At 42.7% G+C, this 20,258-nt stretch overlaps 1 protein-coding gene across 1 annotated transcript in view; it reads right to left on the bottom strand.

Annotated features, from left to right (window-relative positions):
• Nucleotides 1-10,140, bottom strand: part of ccdc77 (coiled-coil domain containing 77) — a 122,480-nt gene extending 112,340 nt beyond the window's left edge. The window contains exons 1-2 of the mRNA XM_041255492.1: nt 9,952-10,140; nt 9,411-9,468 (exon numbers count right to left, since the gene is read on the bottom strand). The gene's annotated coding sequence lies outside the window, so the exon portion shown is untranslated. The remainder of the gene's footprint in view (nt 1-9,410; nt 9,469-9,951) is intronic.
• Between the last annotated feature and the right edge of the window lie 10,118 nt (nt 10,141-20,258).

Below are 20,258 nucleotides of genomic sequence, written 5' to 3'. Positions count from 1 at the left end.
ACAATGCTCCATGCCACACAGCCAGGTCAATCAAGGTGTGGATAGAGGACACAGACTGACACGTATCGTCGCGCAAATCAAGAAACTTTGAGGTCAGGTTCTGTGACACGGTTATTAAGGGGAAGGGTTCAAAGGGAAAGCACACTCAACACAATAATAATAATTATAATAATAATAATAATAATAATAATAATAAACAATAAGGAAGCCGGGATACACAACGATGTGTAACCCGACCACACTGAGTGTAATAGGGTTGCAGTCCCAAACAATAAACAAACAGACGAAAGCAATCCTCTTTCTCCTTGTAATCCAGCACTTCCGGGTACTTCCAGGGCTTTAATAAGTTAACATGGTAGATTTCCGTTTTGTTTCGGCTATCGGGTTGCCCAATTTCATAATTTACTGGCCCTACGGCCCATATCACCTCATACAGAGCCTGCCATTTAGCACACAGTTTTGACTCCAATGACGGAAGCAGCAACATTACTTTATCTCCTGGTCGAAAGGTTCAAATACGTGCAGTAGTATTGTAATGCTGCTGTTGCTGATGTTGAGCCGATCTGAGATTGTCATGAGCCAAGCGATCAATTAAATCAAGACGATCCCGTAGTAGGAGCACATGCTGCACTACATTTTTAGAGGAGTTTTTGTGTTCTTCCCAACTTTCTCTCAACAGGTCGAGGATGCCCCGTGGCTGCCAGCCATATAACTCAAAGGGGGAAAATCCCATCGAGCTCTGAGACACCTCTCTCACAGCGAAGAGTAAGTAAGGCAGAAGAGTAGCCCAATGTTTCTGCTCCTGACTCACAAACCGTCTCAACATTTGCTTCAAGGTTTGGTTAAAACGCTCCACCAGACCATCCGTTTGGGGATGATAAACAGACGTCCTGATGGGACGTATCTTTAGAATTTTATGCACCTGCTGTAGCGTTTTTGATAAAAAGTTACTTCCGTGATCAGTTAATATTTCTTTGGGAATCCCTACTCTAGCCATAATCTGACTCGATTCTTTTGCAATTGCAGTGGCACTAGTAGACAGCAAAGGAACTGCTTCCGGGTACCGCGTTGCATAATCCACCATTACTAACATTACTAATATGTGCGTGTACCCAGAATCAGAAGGCAGCACCGGCCCAACTATGTCCATTGCAACGCGTTCAAAGGGAGTGGAGACAATAGGCAGTGGGACCAAAGGGGCGGGGCGCACTCGGCCCGGCGCTGCTCTCTGGCATTCCGGGCAGGTAGCTACATATTTCGCCACTTCAGTGTAGAGTCCCACCCAGTAAAATCGAGCCAGTATTCGGTCCCTCCTCGTCAACACCAAGGTGTCCTGCAAAGGGGACGTCATGCACCAGCCTCATGACCTCGGGTCGACAGGACGGGGGAACCATCAACTGTTTGACAGGCTGCCCTGTGCTAGATTTACCCTATATAGTAAGTGCCCCTCTACAATAAAGTGGGGATATATCAGCATCCCAATGCCGTCAACATCCTTACCCTCAACAGACCGGACCTGTTCCAAAGCGTGCACCAGTGTGGGGTCTTTGTTCTGCTCCCACACTAGGTCCGCTTGAGGCCCACACGTCCGGGATATTGACAGGGGCTGTAACCTCGCCCATCCAGTCACACTGAGTTCCCACTCCCTTCAATTGTCGCTTAGGACCATCAGACACTTCCCCCGCCAGGCCCCAACCGTGTCGAATCAATGCACCTTCCCACTTTTTCCTCCATCTCTCCTTGTGTGTTTTCCTAGGACGAAAAAGTGGAGAAAAGAGTTCTGCATGGAAAGGGAAAATGGTGCCAATTACTTCCCTTCCCCGGGGGTCTGCCGTGTCTACACATATGGTCGAGGCTGCCGATACTTTTACTAAATCCTTATATTGCGGCCAGTCTCGACCCAGAATAATCGGGTGTGGTAACTTTTCGACCACCCCCACTACCAGGTGGCGCTTTATCGGACCTACCAATAGATATACTTTTAAGGTGGGATATGTCGCCGTGTCTCCATGGATACAGGAGATCGCCACCTGTCCTTGTGGCTGCCACGACACACCGCCGAGGAGAGCTGTCCGAATCAAAGTTTGCTCACACCCTGTGCCCACTAACACGTGGGTTTTCACATTCCCCAGCATAACATCAACTATACACGGGCCCTCCCGACCATTTCCCACACCAGGTGACATGCAGCCACATCGCACTCCATGGCTGCTGGGCAGTATCTGGCGATGTGTCCTGGCTGCTGACACCTAAAACAGACTGGTGAGGCAGAGGACAAGGGCGGTATGTATTTGTCCCGCTGTTAGTATGACAGCGGGGCGGGGGACACCATTCTACCCCAGCTGGGGGCCAACCTCTGCCGCCATGGTAAGGGGGCCGGTTGGCCTGACGAGGTCGGTGGTCTGGCAGGTTTTGGTCCGGGGGGGGGTGTTGATGGTGGTCCCTCGGTAAGGGGCAGTCCAGCAGAGTGGTTTGGGCGGACATGCGGGCGTCCTCAAAATTTTTGGCCAACGCCACAGCCTGGTCCAGGGTAGCAGGGTTGTGCCGGCGAATCCAGGCCCGCGTTTCAGCTCCGACCACATGGCAGAACTGCTCCATGACAATGGCCTCCCCCATCTGAACCCCGGTTTTCTGGCTCGGGTTCAACCATTGTGCCGTGTGGTCGCATAGCTGCTGGGTCACCACCCTGGGCTAGGTGATTGGTTGCCGGAACTCCCGGAACCTGACCTGGTGAGTCTCCCCTGTGATAACATAGTGGAGGATAGCCTGTTTCACCAGGTCGTACTGGGCAGCGTCGTCGTCAGTCATGGCCCGGTATGCTGCTTGTGCTTCCGCAATTAAGCAGGGGCCAAGTTGGCTTGCCCAGTACTCCCGGGGCCATGCTGCGGTGGTGGCCAGCCTCTCAAATGCCATGAGATAGGCTTCTGGGTCATCCTCCGCCGTCATTTTCTGGGCCCGGGCCTTCGGGGCCACCATCCCAGAGCCCGCTACCGACATCATCCCCATCCTGACCCTCTCAATGAGAGCTGTGTACCGCTCCTCCCTCCTCCGTTCCTCAGCCTCCCTCCGGCTGTCCAAAGCCTCCAGGACCGCCGCCAAAGTGGCTGGATCCATCTCCCGCTTCTGACTCCACGTGTGGCAGACTGTGCGTAGCGGCGGCGTAAATCAAGAGACTCCAGTCCAGTTTCTGTGCCTGAGTTTTTATTCCCCTTCCCCAGTTCAGGGAAAGCACACTCAACACAAAAATAATAATAATAACAATAATAATAATAAATAAGGAAGCCGGGATACACAACAATGTGTAACCCGACCACACTGAGTGTAACGGGGTTGCAGTCTCAAACAATAAACAAACAAACTAAAGCAATCAGTCTTTCTCCTTGTAATCCAGCACTTCCGGGTAGTCGCTCCTCCGACGTATTTTCCGGAGCGTCCCGTTAGTGCTCTGGAATGTAGAGAAGCAGATGAGTTAGCAGGACAACAATAAAACGACCCGTCTTTCTTTCTTTCTTACTTTCTCTCTCTCGGTACCTTGCCAGAAGGAACAGAACCGTGGGCCACGCACCCATTTCTACGGTCCGTCCCGTCCCGATTGGTCAGCTAGGGCAACCACTGTCAACCAATCCGATTGCCACCGCGCTTCCCCACCGGGTAGATGACGTTACGCACCGCGGCTCCACCCCCTTTCCAGGTGGCCAACTTCCACCTCCCCTGGGGGTGACTGCTCTTCCTCCCTAACGTCCTCACCGGTCGGAAGGGAGATCTAAAACAAGAATCCATTCTCTTTGTCACATGGACCACCAGATCAACACCCTGTCATGGCCAGCCCAATCTCCAGACCTGAACCCCACTGAAAACCTCTAGAATGTGATCAAGAGGAAGATGGATGGTCACAAGCCATCAAACAAAGCCGAGCTGCTTGAATTTAAAATAAAGTCACCCAACATCAATGTGAAAGACTGGTGGAGAGCATGCCAAGACGCATGAAAGCTGTGATTGAAAAATCAGGGTTATTCCACCAAATATTGATTTCTGAACTCTTCCTAAGTTAAAACATTAGTATTGTGTTGTTTAAAAATGAATATGAACTTATTTTCTTTGCATTATTCCAGGTCTGACAACACTGCATCTTTTTTGTTATTTTGACCAGTTGTCATTTTCTGCAAATAAATGCTCTAAATGACAATATTTTAATTTGGAATTTGGGAGAAATGTTGTCAGTAGTTTATAGAATAAAACAAAAATGTTCATTTTACCCAAACACATACCTATAAATAGTAAAACCGGAGAAACTGATAATTTTGCAGTGGTCTCTTAATTTTTTCCAGAACTGTGTGCAAAGAAACCATTGTTAAGAGTGCAGAATAAGATGAAGAGACTTACTTGGGCAAAAAAACACAGAAACTGGACATTTGAGGAATGGAAGTCGGTCTTCTGGACCGATGAGTCAAAATTTGAAATATTTGGGTCCAACTGCCGAGTATTTGTAAGACGCAGAGAGGGTGAACGCATGAATTCTGCATGTGTGGTTCCCATGGAGGAGGCAGCTTCATGGTCTGGGGTTGCTTTGCTGGTAACAGAGTTGGTGATCTTTATCAAGCCCATGGCAAGTTCAACCAGCATGGCTATCATAGCATACTTCAGAAGGCATGCCATTCCATCAGGATTATGGCTAGTTGGGCAGTCCTTCATTTTTCAGCAAGATAATGACCCGAAACACACCTCAAAGTTGTGCAAGAACTATCTGGCGAAGAAGGAAAGTGAAGGACAGCTCAATCTAATGACCTGGCCTGCCCAGTCTCCAGACCTCAATCCCACAGAACTTGTATGGGACAAACTGAAAAGATGAGTCAAAGTAAATCTACCCCCAAGTGCACTACATCACTGGGAATTGATGCAGAAGAGCTGGGAAGACACGTCAGGTGATTTCCTGATGAAACTTGTTAACTGAATGCTTCGTGTTTGTGAGGCTGTTATTAAGGCAAAGGGTGGTTATTTTGAGGAATCCAAGATTGAGAGACAATTTTCAATTTTCTTGAACATTGCTTTGATACTCCTTATGTTTTGTATATTGTAACTTGTTTTCATTTTCAAGTATTTACAGAAACGTATACGACGTAAAACATTGTCAATTATGAAAAAACCTAGTTTCCAGCAAGTGTACTCAAACTTTTGACTGGTACTGTAACACACATACAGTGGCTCTCAAAACTATTCACCCCCCTTAGACTTTTCTACATTTTATTGTGTTACAACATGGAAGCAAAATGGATTTAATTAGGAGTTTCTGCCACTGATCAACACAAAAAAAGTCCATAATGTCAAAGTGAAAAATAAAATTTACAAATTGTTCTAAATTAATTACAAATATAAATTCATATTTGCAACCAATCACAGAGCATTGCGGGTGGGTTCATCCACTGACTGTTAAAATTAACTGGCGGCTATCGTCCTCTGAATCATCACTCCCGCTGCCTGAAGACGTTAAACTAGGGTAGTCTAACATGAACGGCTCCTATATTGTGTTGGAATTATTCTTTTCAAGAAAAGAATCGCACCCTCATTTCATTTGACCTTTCTTAAAGACATCTAAATAAGTTCCCTGAGGCAGGATACATCGCTTTTAATTCGGTGACTCCTTGTTTTTATATAAATTTTTATATAAATTTTATATAAACTTCGGTGATGGTTAAACGCATGCGACGCATATCAGACCATTTCATTTTGGCCCGTTCCAACCCTTTTGTGTTCCCTGAAAAACAGACAATATCAAAAACATATATCTGAAAAGGACTGTGTTTTAAAATAAGTAGGCTTCCATTTACATGTACTGTGGTTTTGTTGATACAGTTCATATTTTTAACAGTAGTATTTTAATTCAGAACGACACGATTCTGAAAATATTAATTGCCAAATATGAAATTAGCTTTTGTAAAAAGGTACAGTTATCTAATTTAGATTGTCAGAAGACGCTTTCTCATGATCACTGATTAGTAGCAAAAAAACTGCATAGATTGAAGTTTTAAGTGATACCTTACAGTAGGGGTCTTCAATCCTTGTACTGGAATGCCAGTGTCCCTCCTGGATTTTGTTCTAACTATACCCTAAATTACTTAACTGGACCAATTATGTGTTTATTAGAAGCTTAATTGGTCCAATTCATTTAGGGTACAGCTGGAACAAAAACCAGAAGGGACACCGGCCCTCCAGGACCTCGGGCCTCATTTATCAAACTTGGCATAAATTTGATTCTAATTTCGAGCGTACGCTCAAACCCATAAATTTGAGTATGCAAGAAAAAAAAATGGGATTTATGAAATTGGTGTATGCCACACCTACGCACGGTTTTGTTGATAAATCACACTCATCCTATAAATGTGCATATGTGCGCTTCAATTCATGCCCTCACTAGCCATATATGGTGCGTAAATAGCAGCATATTTCAAAGTGACAATGAACATTCTAAAAGAGAAAGAACAAAATGTTCTAAAGCAGCAATGGCAGGTGCACAGCTAAGGAAAACCAAGAAACGCAATTTTACAGACAGTGAGATTGAGGTTCTGTTAAGCAAGGTGGAGTCTAAAAAGTCCTCCCTTTTCAGCAGCTTATGTAGTGGCCAGTCAAATAACCAAAAATATGTAGCTTGGCAGGTCACCGCTGCTGTAAACTCGGTGAGTTCTGAGACCATGACTGAAATAAAAAGGAATGGTTTGACATGAAGGTTGAGGGTGAAAGGCGCATTGTGTCTACAAAAACTAGTGTGCAAACTACAGGAATGCGTAACATGTCAATAAGACTAGCTAGTTGTGAGTGGATAATTTCACCAAGTCATTAAATGTGTTTTTTTTATCACAGTCTGGTTATCCACTTGTGCGGATGCATTTATATGCTAATATATTTATTTGGACATTAACATTAATAAAACAACAGCCCTTGAATAACTATTGTACAAACGCCCAATATCTTATTTTACTTAAGAAAAAATGTTTGAAGCGTGCAATATCACTTTTCAGCCACTGGAAGTAGTGTACCGATGGTCATAAGTTTGTGTAGAGGTATGCACTTTTCCACGTCAAGTTGAAATTTGATAAATCACTAAGTTTGTGTGGAATCGAGCGTATGCACAGTTTACGCACAGATCTGTGCGTACGAACAATTGACAAATGAGGCCCCAGGACTGGAGACCCCTGCCTTACAGCATGTTAAAGGGAGAATTTAGAAACACGACTATGCAGAGAAACTTAAAAGGGTCAATTGCAGCGTACCAGTGATTCAGTCACATCAAGTGGACTAAAATGGGGACTAGGAAATCCTGCAAATCTGTACTAACTTAATCCTGATTACAGTGTACCAAACAGATGATCCTGGTAATTGGTTTAACTCAGGGGGTTTTCAAACTCGGTCCTGGGGACCCCCTATGTCTGCTGGTTTTCATTCCAACCGAGCTCTCAATTACTTTTGCAGTTGCAGTTCAAGTTACTTATCAAATGTTATAGCTAACTTCAAATATGCAACTGTTCAAGAGCTGAAAACAAGTAAAAAGGTCTAATTAAGCAAATTATCAGTTCCATTAAGGGTCTAGTTAAATAATGGAGAGCTCAGCTGGAATGAAAACCAGCAGCCACAGGGGGTCCTCAGGACCAGGTTTGAGAAGACCTGGTTTAACTGATCCGAACAAGTCAGACCAATAATGGGGACTAACCTACAGCTACGGCGAAAAGCTTTGCATTAATCCATTTTCCTTCATAAAGTTGGTTGAAACCTGTTTAACACACTTAACAGAAAAGTGACAAATTGAAATATGTGACATTTCAAAATCTAACATGACACTACTGCTGCTATTGGCATCCGGTAGGCTTCCGCGATATCATGTTGTAGTTTTTGACTATATGATGTTGAATAAAATATAAAAATTATGTACAGTTATTTTTTTTAATTCTCTCAATCCTAAAATTACAGCTGTATAAACCATTCTTTACTAATCTGATATGTAGAGTTCAGCGTTAGATAAATATATAAAGGGATCCCTGTACAAAAAGAAAGATGCCTTTTTATTACATAAAACATATTTAAGTAAAAATAAAATGTATTTTTTCGTGCACATTTCAAACTGACAGATTATACTGTCCTTACATTTAAGCTGCCGTCACTGCTGCATAGGCACAGAAAAGTTTCATTACATGAGAATGGACCATCAGTTGTTTATAGTTAAAGCATATAAACTGAAATTGTATTTTGTTAACTGAAAACAGTATCAAAAGGTACATGGTTAAAACATTTATTTAAAAGGTAGAGCCTTATACATATACATATACACACACACACACACACAATATATTGCGCTAGACTTTATTCTCACAGATCTGACTGCCCGAACGTGACGGACATAAGAAATGTAGAGTAAAGTTTTCAGATGTACTTGTCATCTTGGGACAAGCAAGAGTACTAAGTTAGTCTTATCCTTCACAGTACTAAGTTAATCCACTTAAACAGGATCATCACGAATCTGATTTAGTATGCTGCAATCGGGATCTCTTTTAGTCTGATTTAGCAGATGATCTACCTGTGACAATTAACTTGTGGTTCGCTGCAAATCGGGATTAGCAGGTGTACTGACTTTAGTCCAATCAAGTGGGCTAAACCTGCTTAATCCACTAGTTAGACACAAAGTGGACTCAATCTGGTACACTGCAGTTGACCCAAAGGGTTTGCCTACCCGGATTTCTATTTACCATACTTAATAACTATTTCAGAAGGTAATTCCTGTTTGTGCAACCAGGGCATCTTCTAAACAAAACTTAGAAAAGCTGATTATCTGTGAAAAACTGCAATAGGAAGAAAACATACAGAACAGATACAATGGCATATTAAATGGTAAGAAATTAAATATTTTAAAAAAATATTCTGTGAAGAAACCATTTAATAAATACAAATATTGAGATATGAATACTGGAGGATAGCAAGCCATAGAGAACAGAAAGAGAAACTTGAAAGAGGAAATCAGAGAAGATGCAGTTTCTTAGGCAGAAAAGGGGACTAGATTTGTAAAAGTAATCAGCAATAAAATATTTGTGAATTGAGAATCTCATAATTTGATATTATTGAATTGCTACCGTGTAATGTAATAACTATACTTGTGTAGAAATTTAATTACAAAGGCAATTCGGAGTTATTCACAACGAAGTTTTAGAAAGTAAAATATTCCACTCTGAATTGATATCACTACGAGTCTCTAAATTCACTTTCAATATGATATTAGACCAAACATTGCCAAAGTGAAAATAAAAACCCTAGTAGAGCTTCTACGTAGCTTGGAAGTTATTCACAACGTTTCCATACTGCCCCAGTTTAAGGACTTCAAAATTTGGTCACCTTACATTTCTTCAAGAAAAATGTCAGAAAAGTCTTACCTCTTAGAATCTGTCTCGAGTTTGTGGGGGCTCCGTTATAGATCTAATGTCCGTACACCTAAAATATGAAATACAAAATATTCTACTTAAGCTATGCTTGTCATATAATGTAAAATACAATAACAAACAACGACTGTTAACTACATTGCTGAAAAATAAGCGTATAAAAATTTGTATGCTTGCATCCATGCTAGATTTAAACAAAACAAAATGACAGGTAAACGAAACAAATTTGAATACAAATAAGTAATACTCGGACGCGCAACAGATGTAGTGTTTCCATTCGCTGTGTTTTTCTGTTTGTAGGGCGCCTCCACCAGCGGGAGATTTTAATTTAAATTACGTAACAAACTACGGACCTTCCTGTACTGTGCCTGAATGTGTCACTTATCTTTTGTTTGCTATTTCAATATAAATAGTTAATATTAAAAATGATAAACTGTTTACACGAATAATGTAAAGAAGATTTACACTTTACAAGTCAAGTTTATGAAGTGAATACATTTCGCGACAAACGAATTTTCTAAACATCCTTACTCACCTGAATCCAAGAAAACTAACAATATAATACGGCAAACAAAAGTAACAAGAACGCCTACAGCAGAATGATATATTTAAAAGGTGAATTTAAATATACGTGCCACAATCGACTTTAATGCTAGTTCAGCATCAATGTTGCTAGGTAGTACTGTACTATTGATCAGCAACGCTAACAAACAGGCTTCCGTGTTGCTACACTGAATATGTTAGGTTCTCGTCTCAGCCAATCAACGACTATATTGCTCAATCTGTAACTGAAGCGCTTCTTGTGGAATTCTGGAAGATGTAGTTTATTTATCACGCGCTTGTATGGAGCGTGTGGCGTAACATGTGGTGTCTGGTTTACACGATTTTAATTCTGGATTTGTTCACTTCATACAATTGCAATTAAACACATCATATTTTACAATCCAGAATTAGTGTACGATTAGTTGAAATGTACTGTATTTCTTTATATCAGACATGTTAGTTTATTTTAGTTTGTTTAAATAGACTGCCTGTCTCTGTGCTGATAATAATAATTTTTAAAAAAAACTTTCTAATATCGCAGATTCGTGCAAATCTGCAAAAGCGTTATTGATACTTTTTCGTTTAGCTAGAGGGCATCCTTTTTTATAGCTTCTCCACATTGTCTAGATGAAGACATTTCTGAGTCAACAGAAACTCTAGGTCTTTTTCATAGATTCCTTCTTCAATTTCTGCATATCCCATATAATATTTATGATGCACATTTTTATTGTCTGCATGCAGTACCTTATACTTTTTCTATTAAATGTAATTTGCCTTATGCCTGCCCAGTTCTGAATCTTGTCTAGATCATTTTGAATGACCTTTGCCACACTTCCTATTTTTGTGTCATCTGCAAATTTAACAAGTTTGCTTACTATACCAGAATCTAAGTCATTAATGTAGATTAGGAATAGCAGATGACCTAATATTGATCCTTGTGGTACACTATGTTATGTTCTTTGAGGTTTCTCCTCTAATCAATATTTTTTGTTTTACATCCCAAACACATAATGGCTCTAAGTGCTTGTCCCAAGGATGCCTTGAGTGGCATGTGTGGTGATGTCACAGACCAGGAAGCAGTACACAGCAGACTGAATGTGGGGCTGAAACTGCCATAAACAGTGTATAGTATTTATTAATCAAACAAACAGCAAAATAAATCAGCATGAAGGCTAACGCAACAAAATACAACACAAGCATGACTCTACTCTCAGCTCCAAACACTCACCAACTACCCGGATGAAGCTTGGTCCTTATATAGCAGGTGGCTAGGAGTTAATTACACTACTGTCACTCAATTAACTCTCAACCACCTGTCACATTCCACAGTTGTTCAGTTGGGGAATTAACCCCATCCTTGCCAACTAACATAAAATAATGCAGTTAATCACAATAATTAATCAAACACACACACACACACACACACACAAACAAACAAAAATGCAAATAATAACAATTATAATGAAAATAATAATACAAATAATATAGCACACATCATATAAAGGGGCGGGGCACCCCGTCACGGTGCTCCAATCAGCTGTTACAAAGAGATTATTTGAATTGAGATGTGTTTCACCCTTTGTGTTTTTACCAGCAATTGCACTCACGACAAAACCAACAGGCTCTCAAGGAACACTGTGAGCATTTTATAAATGAAAAACATTCCAACATAGCATCTTTAAACCTTCCATTTAAAAAGAAAAATGTACAAATGTGTATTTGTGCATCATACAGTTCCATCAAAACACACACACACACACACACACACACACACACACACACACACACACACACACACACACTATGTAAGCAATACAACATGACAGGGTGATGGATATGCCTTCAGCCCCTGAAGTTATTCTAGTGCATCCAATACCCAGGAGTGGAGAGTCTTATTGCGCTTATTAATGAGTTCCCATATTTGGAAATAAAGATATTACACATTAGGCTATACTGTATATGAATTCTTTATTAATTAATCTAGTAATTAATAAATATATATTCTGACCTTTTTTTACCGTGTCCCCTCAACAGGGTGTTGTGTGGGCTTTACATTTTAAAATAAAATCTGTCCAAAATTCCTAGTACAGTCGTCCAAAAAAAACTAACGTGAAAGTAACGATTATCGATTACCAGTTCTTGGTCATTAATGCTTTTCCTGTAATATTCACTGCAGAACGTCCAGTTATGGTGTTATGCAAAATTTTGGCCCCCCTGGAAAATTGTCCCTTCACGGACTATTGTTCATAGACCAGCCTATGAAAAAAGGTCCCCCCGGTGTCGGTATATCAATGTAAATGTAATCGGCTATTTGATGCATTTTGTAATACTGGGTTATCACAAAATGCAAGAGGCAGAGCGTGTGCTTGCATAAGGTTCAGTTAATGGCTGCTTTTACAACAGAATAGGTCATAATAATGAGTGGACTCTTGTGATAAGAAGAGAGAGTAGATCAGTAAGGGCGCTGGTTAAGGATAGTGGTACGCTATCTCCTAGATGGACCTCGGTGATGGGAGGTGGAAACCAGAAGGTGACAATATTAGCGGGGTGAGATGTGTGATAAGGTGATAGAGTCCATGTTGTAAATCTCCCTCCCTATCAGAAAGGGCGCTGGGTAAGAATAGTGGTAGGCTGCCTCCTAGATGGACCTGGTGGAAACCGGAAGGTGACCATTTTAGGGGACACGCATAGTTGCACTTACCCTGAACAATTCCATTGCAATCAGCTGCGGGGCAGCCCTCTATTGGAGAAACAATGGAGACGGGTTGATTGCAGGGAGGAGGTTGTGGGTACAAAGGGGAAGCAGCTACTTCAGTACGTTGCCTTGCGCTGAGAACGTAATCACTGGCCGGAGCATTATGTTGTTTTTTGTTACGTGTTGTTTTGTTGTGTGTTGCAGAGGAGGAGTACGGAGCCAGTGGCTGCAGCCACAGAGCCAGCCCGCATCACCAGGGCACTACCCTCACTACACGACTCCAGCACCACCCTGCGGATTAAAAAGCACATTGTCGTGCACAGGACTGTTGAAGTGTGTGGCAAAGTGACTGGTAAAGGGGGAACAGGTGTAGCGGTGATGCGGTGCAGAAGTGAAAGGCAGACACTTATAATCCTTTAGAAAGTGCTCTTTATTTGTATTGCAGGTTTGGTGACTGTTTAAATAATAAATCCCTGGCAATACACAACCATGTGTAAAGCATGGGGATAAGAAACGGGGCACAGTCCCGAACAGAAAACAAATACATGGTCACCAGTCCTGGATGAGTGCAGATGTGCTTGTGGTTTGAGTGAAGGCACGATATTTCGTGACGGTTTTGTGCAGTGGTGATCCGGATTGTGCTGACCCTCGTTGACAGCTCCAAATTGGTGAGTTAATTGTCTGGTGGTGCAAAACACAGACACTTACAAGACAGACAATACACAATACACAACATGCTTTTCTCTTTCTGCACGAGAGCTCCTCTCTCGGTCCTTCTCTCTCCTGAGCCTTTACCCAAATGAAGGAAAAGAACAGCATTACCCTGGCCCCTATATGTAATCCCGCATGACATCTAGGTAAACGGTTGCAGCTGCCTTATTACTTGCAGCTGCCCCTCATTTACCTTTCAGGTCAATACGGTCTTACAACAGAGTTTCGCTTCTTTCCAGGCTGACCCACTTCCCGGTCCCGGAAACGAACTGTCAGGTCAGCCCTTCCAGATACTTCTCCTCCCGTTCTTTAGTGCCCTCACAGGTCGGGAGGAAGATTTATCACCAGAACTCATTGTATTTCTGTCACAGAGTGTTATTGTTTTTGTTTTGGTCTGTAAACCAGCTGTGTTCCCCCCAGTACCATTGCTGGTAGAGGGGTGGTTCTTTTTGTTTGTTTATTAAAAACACAGATGTTTTTGGGAACATACCTGTTTGGACAATCGTTTTATTCACCACACCACTCGCATTTGTCACAACTGTATAGGTTTAACCAGTGTTGAGCAATGGTGCACATTTTCCTACCCGCAAGAGGTTTTGTGACCCCAGGCCCCAGTACCACATTTACAGTGCCAGTGAAGTCTATTAAAAGCAGAGCAGGATCTACCACACTAAGGGGGTAGAACCTGGAGAAAGTATGTGGCGTATCCCAGCAAGCCGCAGTACACATATTGGACATCGAGGCCCCTCTGAGGGCCTAAGATGTAGCCAACCCTCTAGTGGAGTGTGTGGCTAGCCTCCGAGGTGGGGGCAAACCAGCACCATAATATGCAGTCGTGACTGTGTCCACAATCTATTGCGACAGACGTTGCTTTGAGAGGGGCTGTCCTAGGGTCATGTCCCATTGACAGATGAAGAGCTGGTCAGACTGATGAAGAGCTTTTGTCCTATCCACGTGGCATCCCAATACCCAAACTGGGCAGAGGAAATTCAATCTCTCATACTCCGTTGAAGCAAAAGGTGGTGGATGGAAAGATTCCTTTTCCACACACTGATTAATGTGGAAGGCTGTGATCACCTTGGGGAGGAAAACAGGGTTGGTGCACAGAGGCACCCTGCTGCCATCCGCCCAAATACACATGCAGAAGCTGTTCACAGACAGCGCCTGTAGCTCACTGACCCCCTTAGCAGAGGTGATAGCCAACAGGAAGGCTGTCTTCATAGATAAGTACTTCAGCTCAATTGAGTGTATGTGCTCAAACGGGACCTTTGTGAGAGCCTCCAGTACAATAATAAGGTTCCATTCAGGGAGAACAGTCCTCCTGAGAGGGTGTAATCACCAAGCGTCTTTAATAAATCGAGTAGCCAAGAAATTTGCACCCAGAGACACCGAATCTACGGGGGCAGAGATAGCAGCTAAATACACCTTCAAAATGGAAGGTGATCTACCAGCATCAGGCAGTTCTTAAAGAAACTGTAAGATGACTGACATAGGGCAGGATATTGGGTCATGGCACAGGGTCGAAAACCAAATTCTCCGGGGCCACTAGGAGAACTTATGCCTCCTCTAACCGGACCTTTTCAAGAAAGGCTGGGAGCAGAGATATAGGCCAGAAAGCGTACAAAAAACACTTTGCACCAGCAGTCCGGCCAGGATCGGATTACTCCTCTGCCTTCCCAGACCACCCCCTAACTACTTGGCGGTTTAACACAACTCACATTCTCTCACCTTCATGAAGAGTAAGATGTACGTCACCAGCGTAGGGCTGCATCCGAGGCTAGGTGACACGTGAGGAACGTCAGGCGTTGTCACGCAGCACAAACCACAACTCGTGTTTGTGTTGAGGTGCCGAACACGTCCAAGCTTGTAGCCCCACTGGACGATAGGACTATGATTGTCCCCAGGGTTGGGACCCTGGTCGATAGCTGCAACTCTGTTGTCTGACAGGTATGCATGCATGGATAATTGCAAAGCATATGACATGGTTTATTTAGATTTCCAGAAAGCTTTTGACAAAGTCCCGCACAAAAGATTAATTCTCAAACTGAACGCAGTTGGGATTCAAGGAAACACATGTACATGGATTAGGGAGTGGTTAACATGTAGAAAACAGAAAGTACTGATTAGAGGAAAAACCTCAGAATGGAGTGTGGTAACCAGCGGTGTACCACAGGGATCAGTATTAGGTCCTCTGCTATTCCTAATCTACATTAATGATTTAGATTCTGGTATAGTAAGCAAACTTGTTAAATTTGCAGACGACACAAAAGTAGGAGGAGTGGCAAACACTGTTGCAGCAGCAAAGGTCATTCAAAATGATCTAGACAAGATTCAGAACTGGGCAGATACATGGCAAATGACATTTAATAGAGAAAAGTGTAAGGTACTGCACGCAGGAAATAAAAATGTACATTATAAATATCATATGGGAGATACTTGAAATTGGAGAAGGAATCTATGAAAAAGACCTAGGAGTTTTTGTTGACTCAGAAATGTCTTCATCTAGGCAATGTGGGGAAGCTATAAAAAAGGCTAACAAGATGCTCGGATACATTGTGAAAAGTGTTGAATTTAAATCAAGGGAAGTAATGTTAAAACTGTACAATGCACTTGTAAGACCTCATCTTGAATATTGTGTGCAGTTCTGGTCACCTCGCTATAAAAAAGATATTGCTGCTCTAGAAAGAGTGCAAAGAAGAGCGACCAGACTTATTCCGGGCTTAAAAGGCATGTCATATGCAGACAGGCTAAAATAATTGAATCTGTTCAGTCTTGAACAAAGAAGACTACGTGGCGACCTAATTCAAGCATTCAAAATTCTAAAAGGTATTGACAGTGTCGACGCAAGGGACTTTTTCAGCCTGAAAAAAGAAACAAGGACCAGGGGTCACAAATGGAGTTTAGAAAAAGGGGCTTTCAGAACAGAAAATAGGAGACACTTTTTTACACAGAGAATTGTGAGGGTCTGGAATCAACTCCCCAGTAATGTTGTTGAAGCTGACACCCTGGGATCCTTCAAGAAGCTGCTTGATGAGATTTTGGGATCAATAAGCTACTAACAACCAAACGAGCAAGATGGGCCGAATGGCCTCCTCTCGTTTGTAAACTTTCTTATGTTCTTATGTTCTTATCATACCGGAGTCCAGCCGGAGCCCCAAGTACATTGTGCACTGCACTGGTATTAGCCGACTTTTTGCATAGTTGATGGCGAGGCCCAGCCTCACCAGATGCTCTGTCATGACCGCCGTGGGGGCCACTGCTCCATCTTGTGGCTGGGAACAGATCAACCTACTTTCTTTTAAGAACCCATTGAGGAGCCTCAGGTCTAGAATGGGGCAAAAGTTGTCATCTTTTTTGGATACCAGAAAATAGCTCGAGTTGTACCCCTCTGCATGGGAGGTGGGGTCTATGAAATGAATGTCTCCCTTGCACAGCAAGGTGGCCACTTCCTGCTGAAGTACCGAAGCCTGGAGAGGGTTTGCCATGAAAGTATTTATGATACCTCGAAAGGGAGGAGGTCAACTGAAGTGACGTGCGTAACCATTTTACACGGTGGCGAGGACACAGGTACCTGAGGTGCAAGCGTGCCAGTACTGCAGCTGTTGTGCCGTAAAGGGGGTCTGAGGCTACCAGCCTTCAAGGGCCCTGCTTGGGCTGCTGAGGCTGCAGTGGGGCAGTTTGGGATGGCTTTCTAGGGCGCTGGACCTGGAAACACCTCCTGGGATGCTGGTGTGTGGGCTGGCCACGACCTGCGTTCCCTCTGCCTGCCGGGTAGGCCTGGTTGTTTGCTGTTGGTGTGCCCTGGTGGTGATGCCTTAGGTCACCCAGTGGAGCTGTGGGTGCTGGAACTGTCCTGGTGACTGTCCGAGTCTGAGGAGCTCGCAAGTTGTTTGACCTGCCTCATGAGGAAGCACCTGCGGGGACGCCTCGCGTTCCCAGTGTGATCTTGGTAAGATCTCTTCCACGGCTGGCTCAATGGTATGTCCTGGGGATATAGGCACGTCTAGCATCGCGGCCTTATCCGCATCAGGAACTCTGGCTTGTGACAGGCACAGCTGTCTATGAGCCACGATCAAGCTAGCCAGGCTCCGGCCAAGAGCTTGCCCTTGAGACCGGAGATCTGCAGCAGTGTGCTGGACAGGAAACGTAGCTACGTAGCCACTAGCTCAGGGAGTGGGGCCTCACGTAGTACACCATCCATATAGGCCGTGAGCACACTTGCCATGTCTGACAGGTGAGTTGCCTGTGCTTCTGCTGCAAATGCCCGCTCGAGATGCGTTTCTGTCACCTTGCATTGAGGGTTTGGGCGTGCTGGGTCTCCAGCCAATCTACCCGCTGGCTGGGCCTTAACCAGGGCCTCGATGGTGGAATCTACTGGAGGGAACCCTGTTAGGCCAAGCTTTTCCATGCCTTCTTGAGAGGCAAGCAGTGCAGCCTGTTTTATCGCGCTAGGACCTGAGGCCAGATGATCCTAGGAGGAGCATACCTCCTTGTGACAAAGTGCCCACCCCTGTGTATATTACCTGTTATATGTTGCGTGTAGTGTGTTAAATGTTGGTATGTAGTCATTGGTACACAGGATATAAACGGGTCTGTGTTTCACGTGTGTTTAAAAATGTATATTTATATTTAGGCACGAGGATTGCACAGCACTTCACATGCAAGTAAAAAGTAATATATGAGCACGGGGACATGATTAGCAGTCGAGTCTTGGTACAGCTGCATAAAAGCAACATGTTTTCACCTACTCGCGGTTGGGTGTTCAGTGAATAGAGAACAAGAGAGAGAGGAGGATAAAGAGTTTAAGAACATAAGAAAGTTTACAAACGAGAGGAGGCCATTTGGCCCATCTTGCTCGTTTGGTTGTTAGTAGCTTATTGATCCCAGAATCTCATCAAGCAGCTTCTTGAAGGATCCCAGGGTGTCAGCTTCAACAACATTACTGGGGAGTTGATTCCAGACCCTCACGATTCTCTGTGTAAAAAAGTGCCTCCTATTTTCTGTTCTGAATGCCCCTTTGTCTAAACTCCATTTGTGATCCCTGGTCCTTGTTTCTTTTTTCAGGCTGAAAAAGTCCCTTGGGTCGACACTGTCAATACCTTTTAGAATTTTGAATGCTTGAATTAGGTCGCCACGTAGTCTTCTTTGTTCAAGACTGAACAGATTCAATTCTTTTAGCCTGTCTGCATATGCCATGCCTTTTAAGCCCGGAATAATTCTAATGGCTCTTCTTTGCACTCTTTCTTAGAGCAGCAATATCTTTTTTATAGCGAGGTGACCAGAACTGCACACAATATTCAAGAAGAGGTCTTACTAGTGCATTGTTCAGTTTTAACATTACTTCCCTTGATTTAAATTCAACACTTTTCACAATGTATCCGAGCATCTTGTTTGCCTTTTTTATAGCTTCGCCACATTGTCTAGATGAAGACATTTCTGAGTGAACAAAAACTCCTAAGTCTTTTTCATAGATTCCTTCTCCAATTTCAGTATCTCCCATATGATATTTATAATGTACATTTTTATTTCCTGCGTGCAGTACCTTACACTTTTCTCTATTAAATGTCATTTGCCATGTGTCTGCCCAGTTCTGAATCTTGTCTAGATCATTTTGAATGACCTTTGCTGCTGCAACAGTGTTTGCCACTCCTCCTACTTTTGTGTCATCTGCAAATTTAACAAGTTTGCTTACTATACCAGAATCTAAATCATTAATGTAGATTAGGAATAGCAGAGGACCTAATACTGATCCCTGTGGTACACCACTGGTTACCACACTCCATTCTGAGGTTTTTCCTCTAATCAGTACTTTCTGTTTTCTACATGTTAACCACTCCCTAATCCATGTACATGTGTTTCCTTGAATCCCAACTGCGTTCAGTTTGAGAATTAATCTTTTGTGCGGGACTTTGTCAAAAGCTTTCTGGAAATCTAAATAAACCATGTCATATGCTTTGCAATTATCCATTATTGATGTTGCATCCTCAAAAAAATCAAGCAAGTTAGTTAGACACGATCTCCCTTTCCTAAAACCATGTTGACTGTCTCCCAGGACCCTGTTACCATAAAGGTAATTTTCCATTTTGGATCTTATTATAGTTTCCATAAGTTTGCATATAATAGAAGTCAGGCTTACTGGTCTGTAGTTACCCTGGTTCAGTTTTGTTTCCCTTTTTGTGGATCAGTATTACGTTTGCAATTTTCCAGTCTGCGGGTACCACCCCTGTGTTAAGAGACTGCTGCATGATCTTGGTTAGCGGTTTGTAAATTACTTCTTTCATTTCTTTGAGTACTACTGGGAGGATCTCATCCGGCCCAGGGGATTTGTTTATTTTAAGAGCTCCTAGTCCCTTTAACACTTCTGCCTCGGTTATGCTAAAGTTATTTAAAACTGGATAGGAACTGGATGACATGTGGGGCATGTTGTCAGTATCTTCCTTTGTAAAAACTTGTGAAAAGTAATCATTTAATATATTTGCTATTTTTTTTCTTCCTCTACGATTTTGCCATTTGTATCTCTTAGACATTTAACCTCCTCTTTGAATGTTCTCTTGCTGTTGTAATATTGGAAAAACATTTTGGAATTGGTTTTAGCTCCCTTAGCAATGTTCATTTCTATTTCTCTCTTGGCCTTTCTAACTTCCTTTTTGACTTGCATTTGCAGTTCTCTTTCTGCGTACTTTCTTTTTGGTCCTTTTTTAATGCTCTGTAAAGTGCCTTTTTTCGCTGAATATTTTTTTTTATTGATCTATTAAACCATTTTGGCAATTTAGTTTTACATTTAGATTTATCTACTTTAGGGATTAAACTGTTTTGCGCTTCTAGTACTACATTTTTGAAGAACAACCATCCTTCTTCTGTGGGTGTTTTCTCTATTTTACTCCAATCTACTT

Source organism: Polyodon spathula, chromosome 7 (genome assembly GCF_017654505.1).
Source record: "Polyodon spathula isolate WHYD16114869_AA chromosome 7, ASM1765450v1, whole genome shotgun sequence".
Classification (NCBI taxonomy): Eukaryota; Metazoa; Chordata; class Actinopteri; order Acipenseriformes; family Polyodontidae; genus Polyodon; species Polyodon spathula.
The sequence above is the reverse complement of the archived record's forward strand: the minus strand, read 5'-3'. Positions and strand labels throughout refer to the sequence as shown.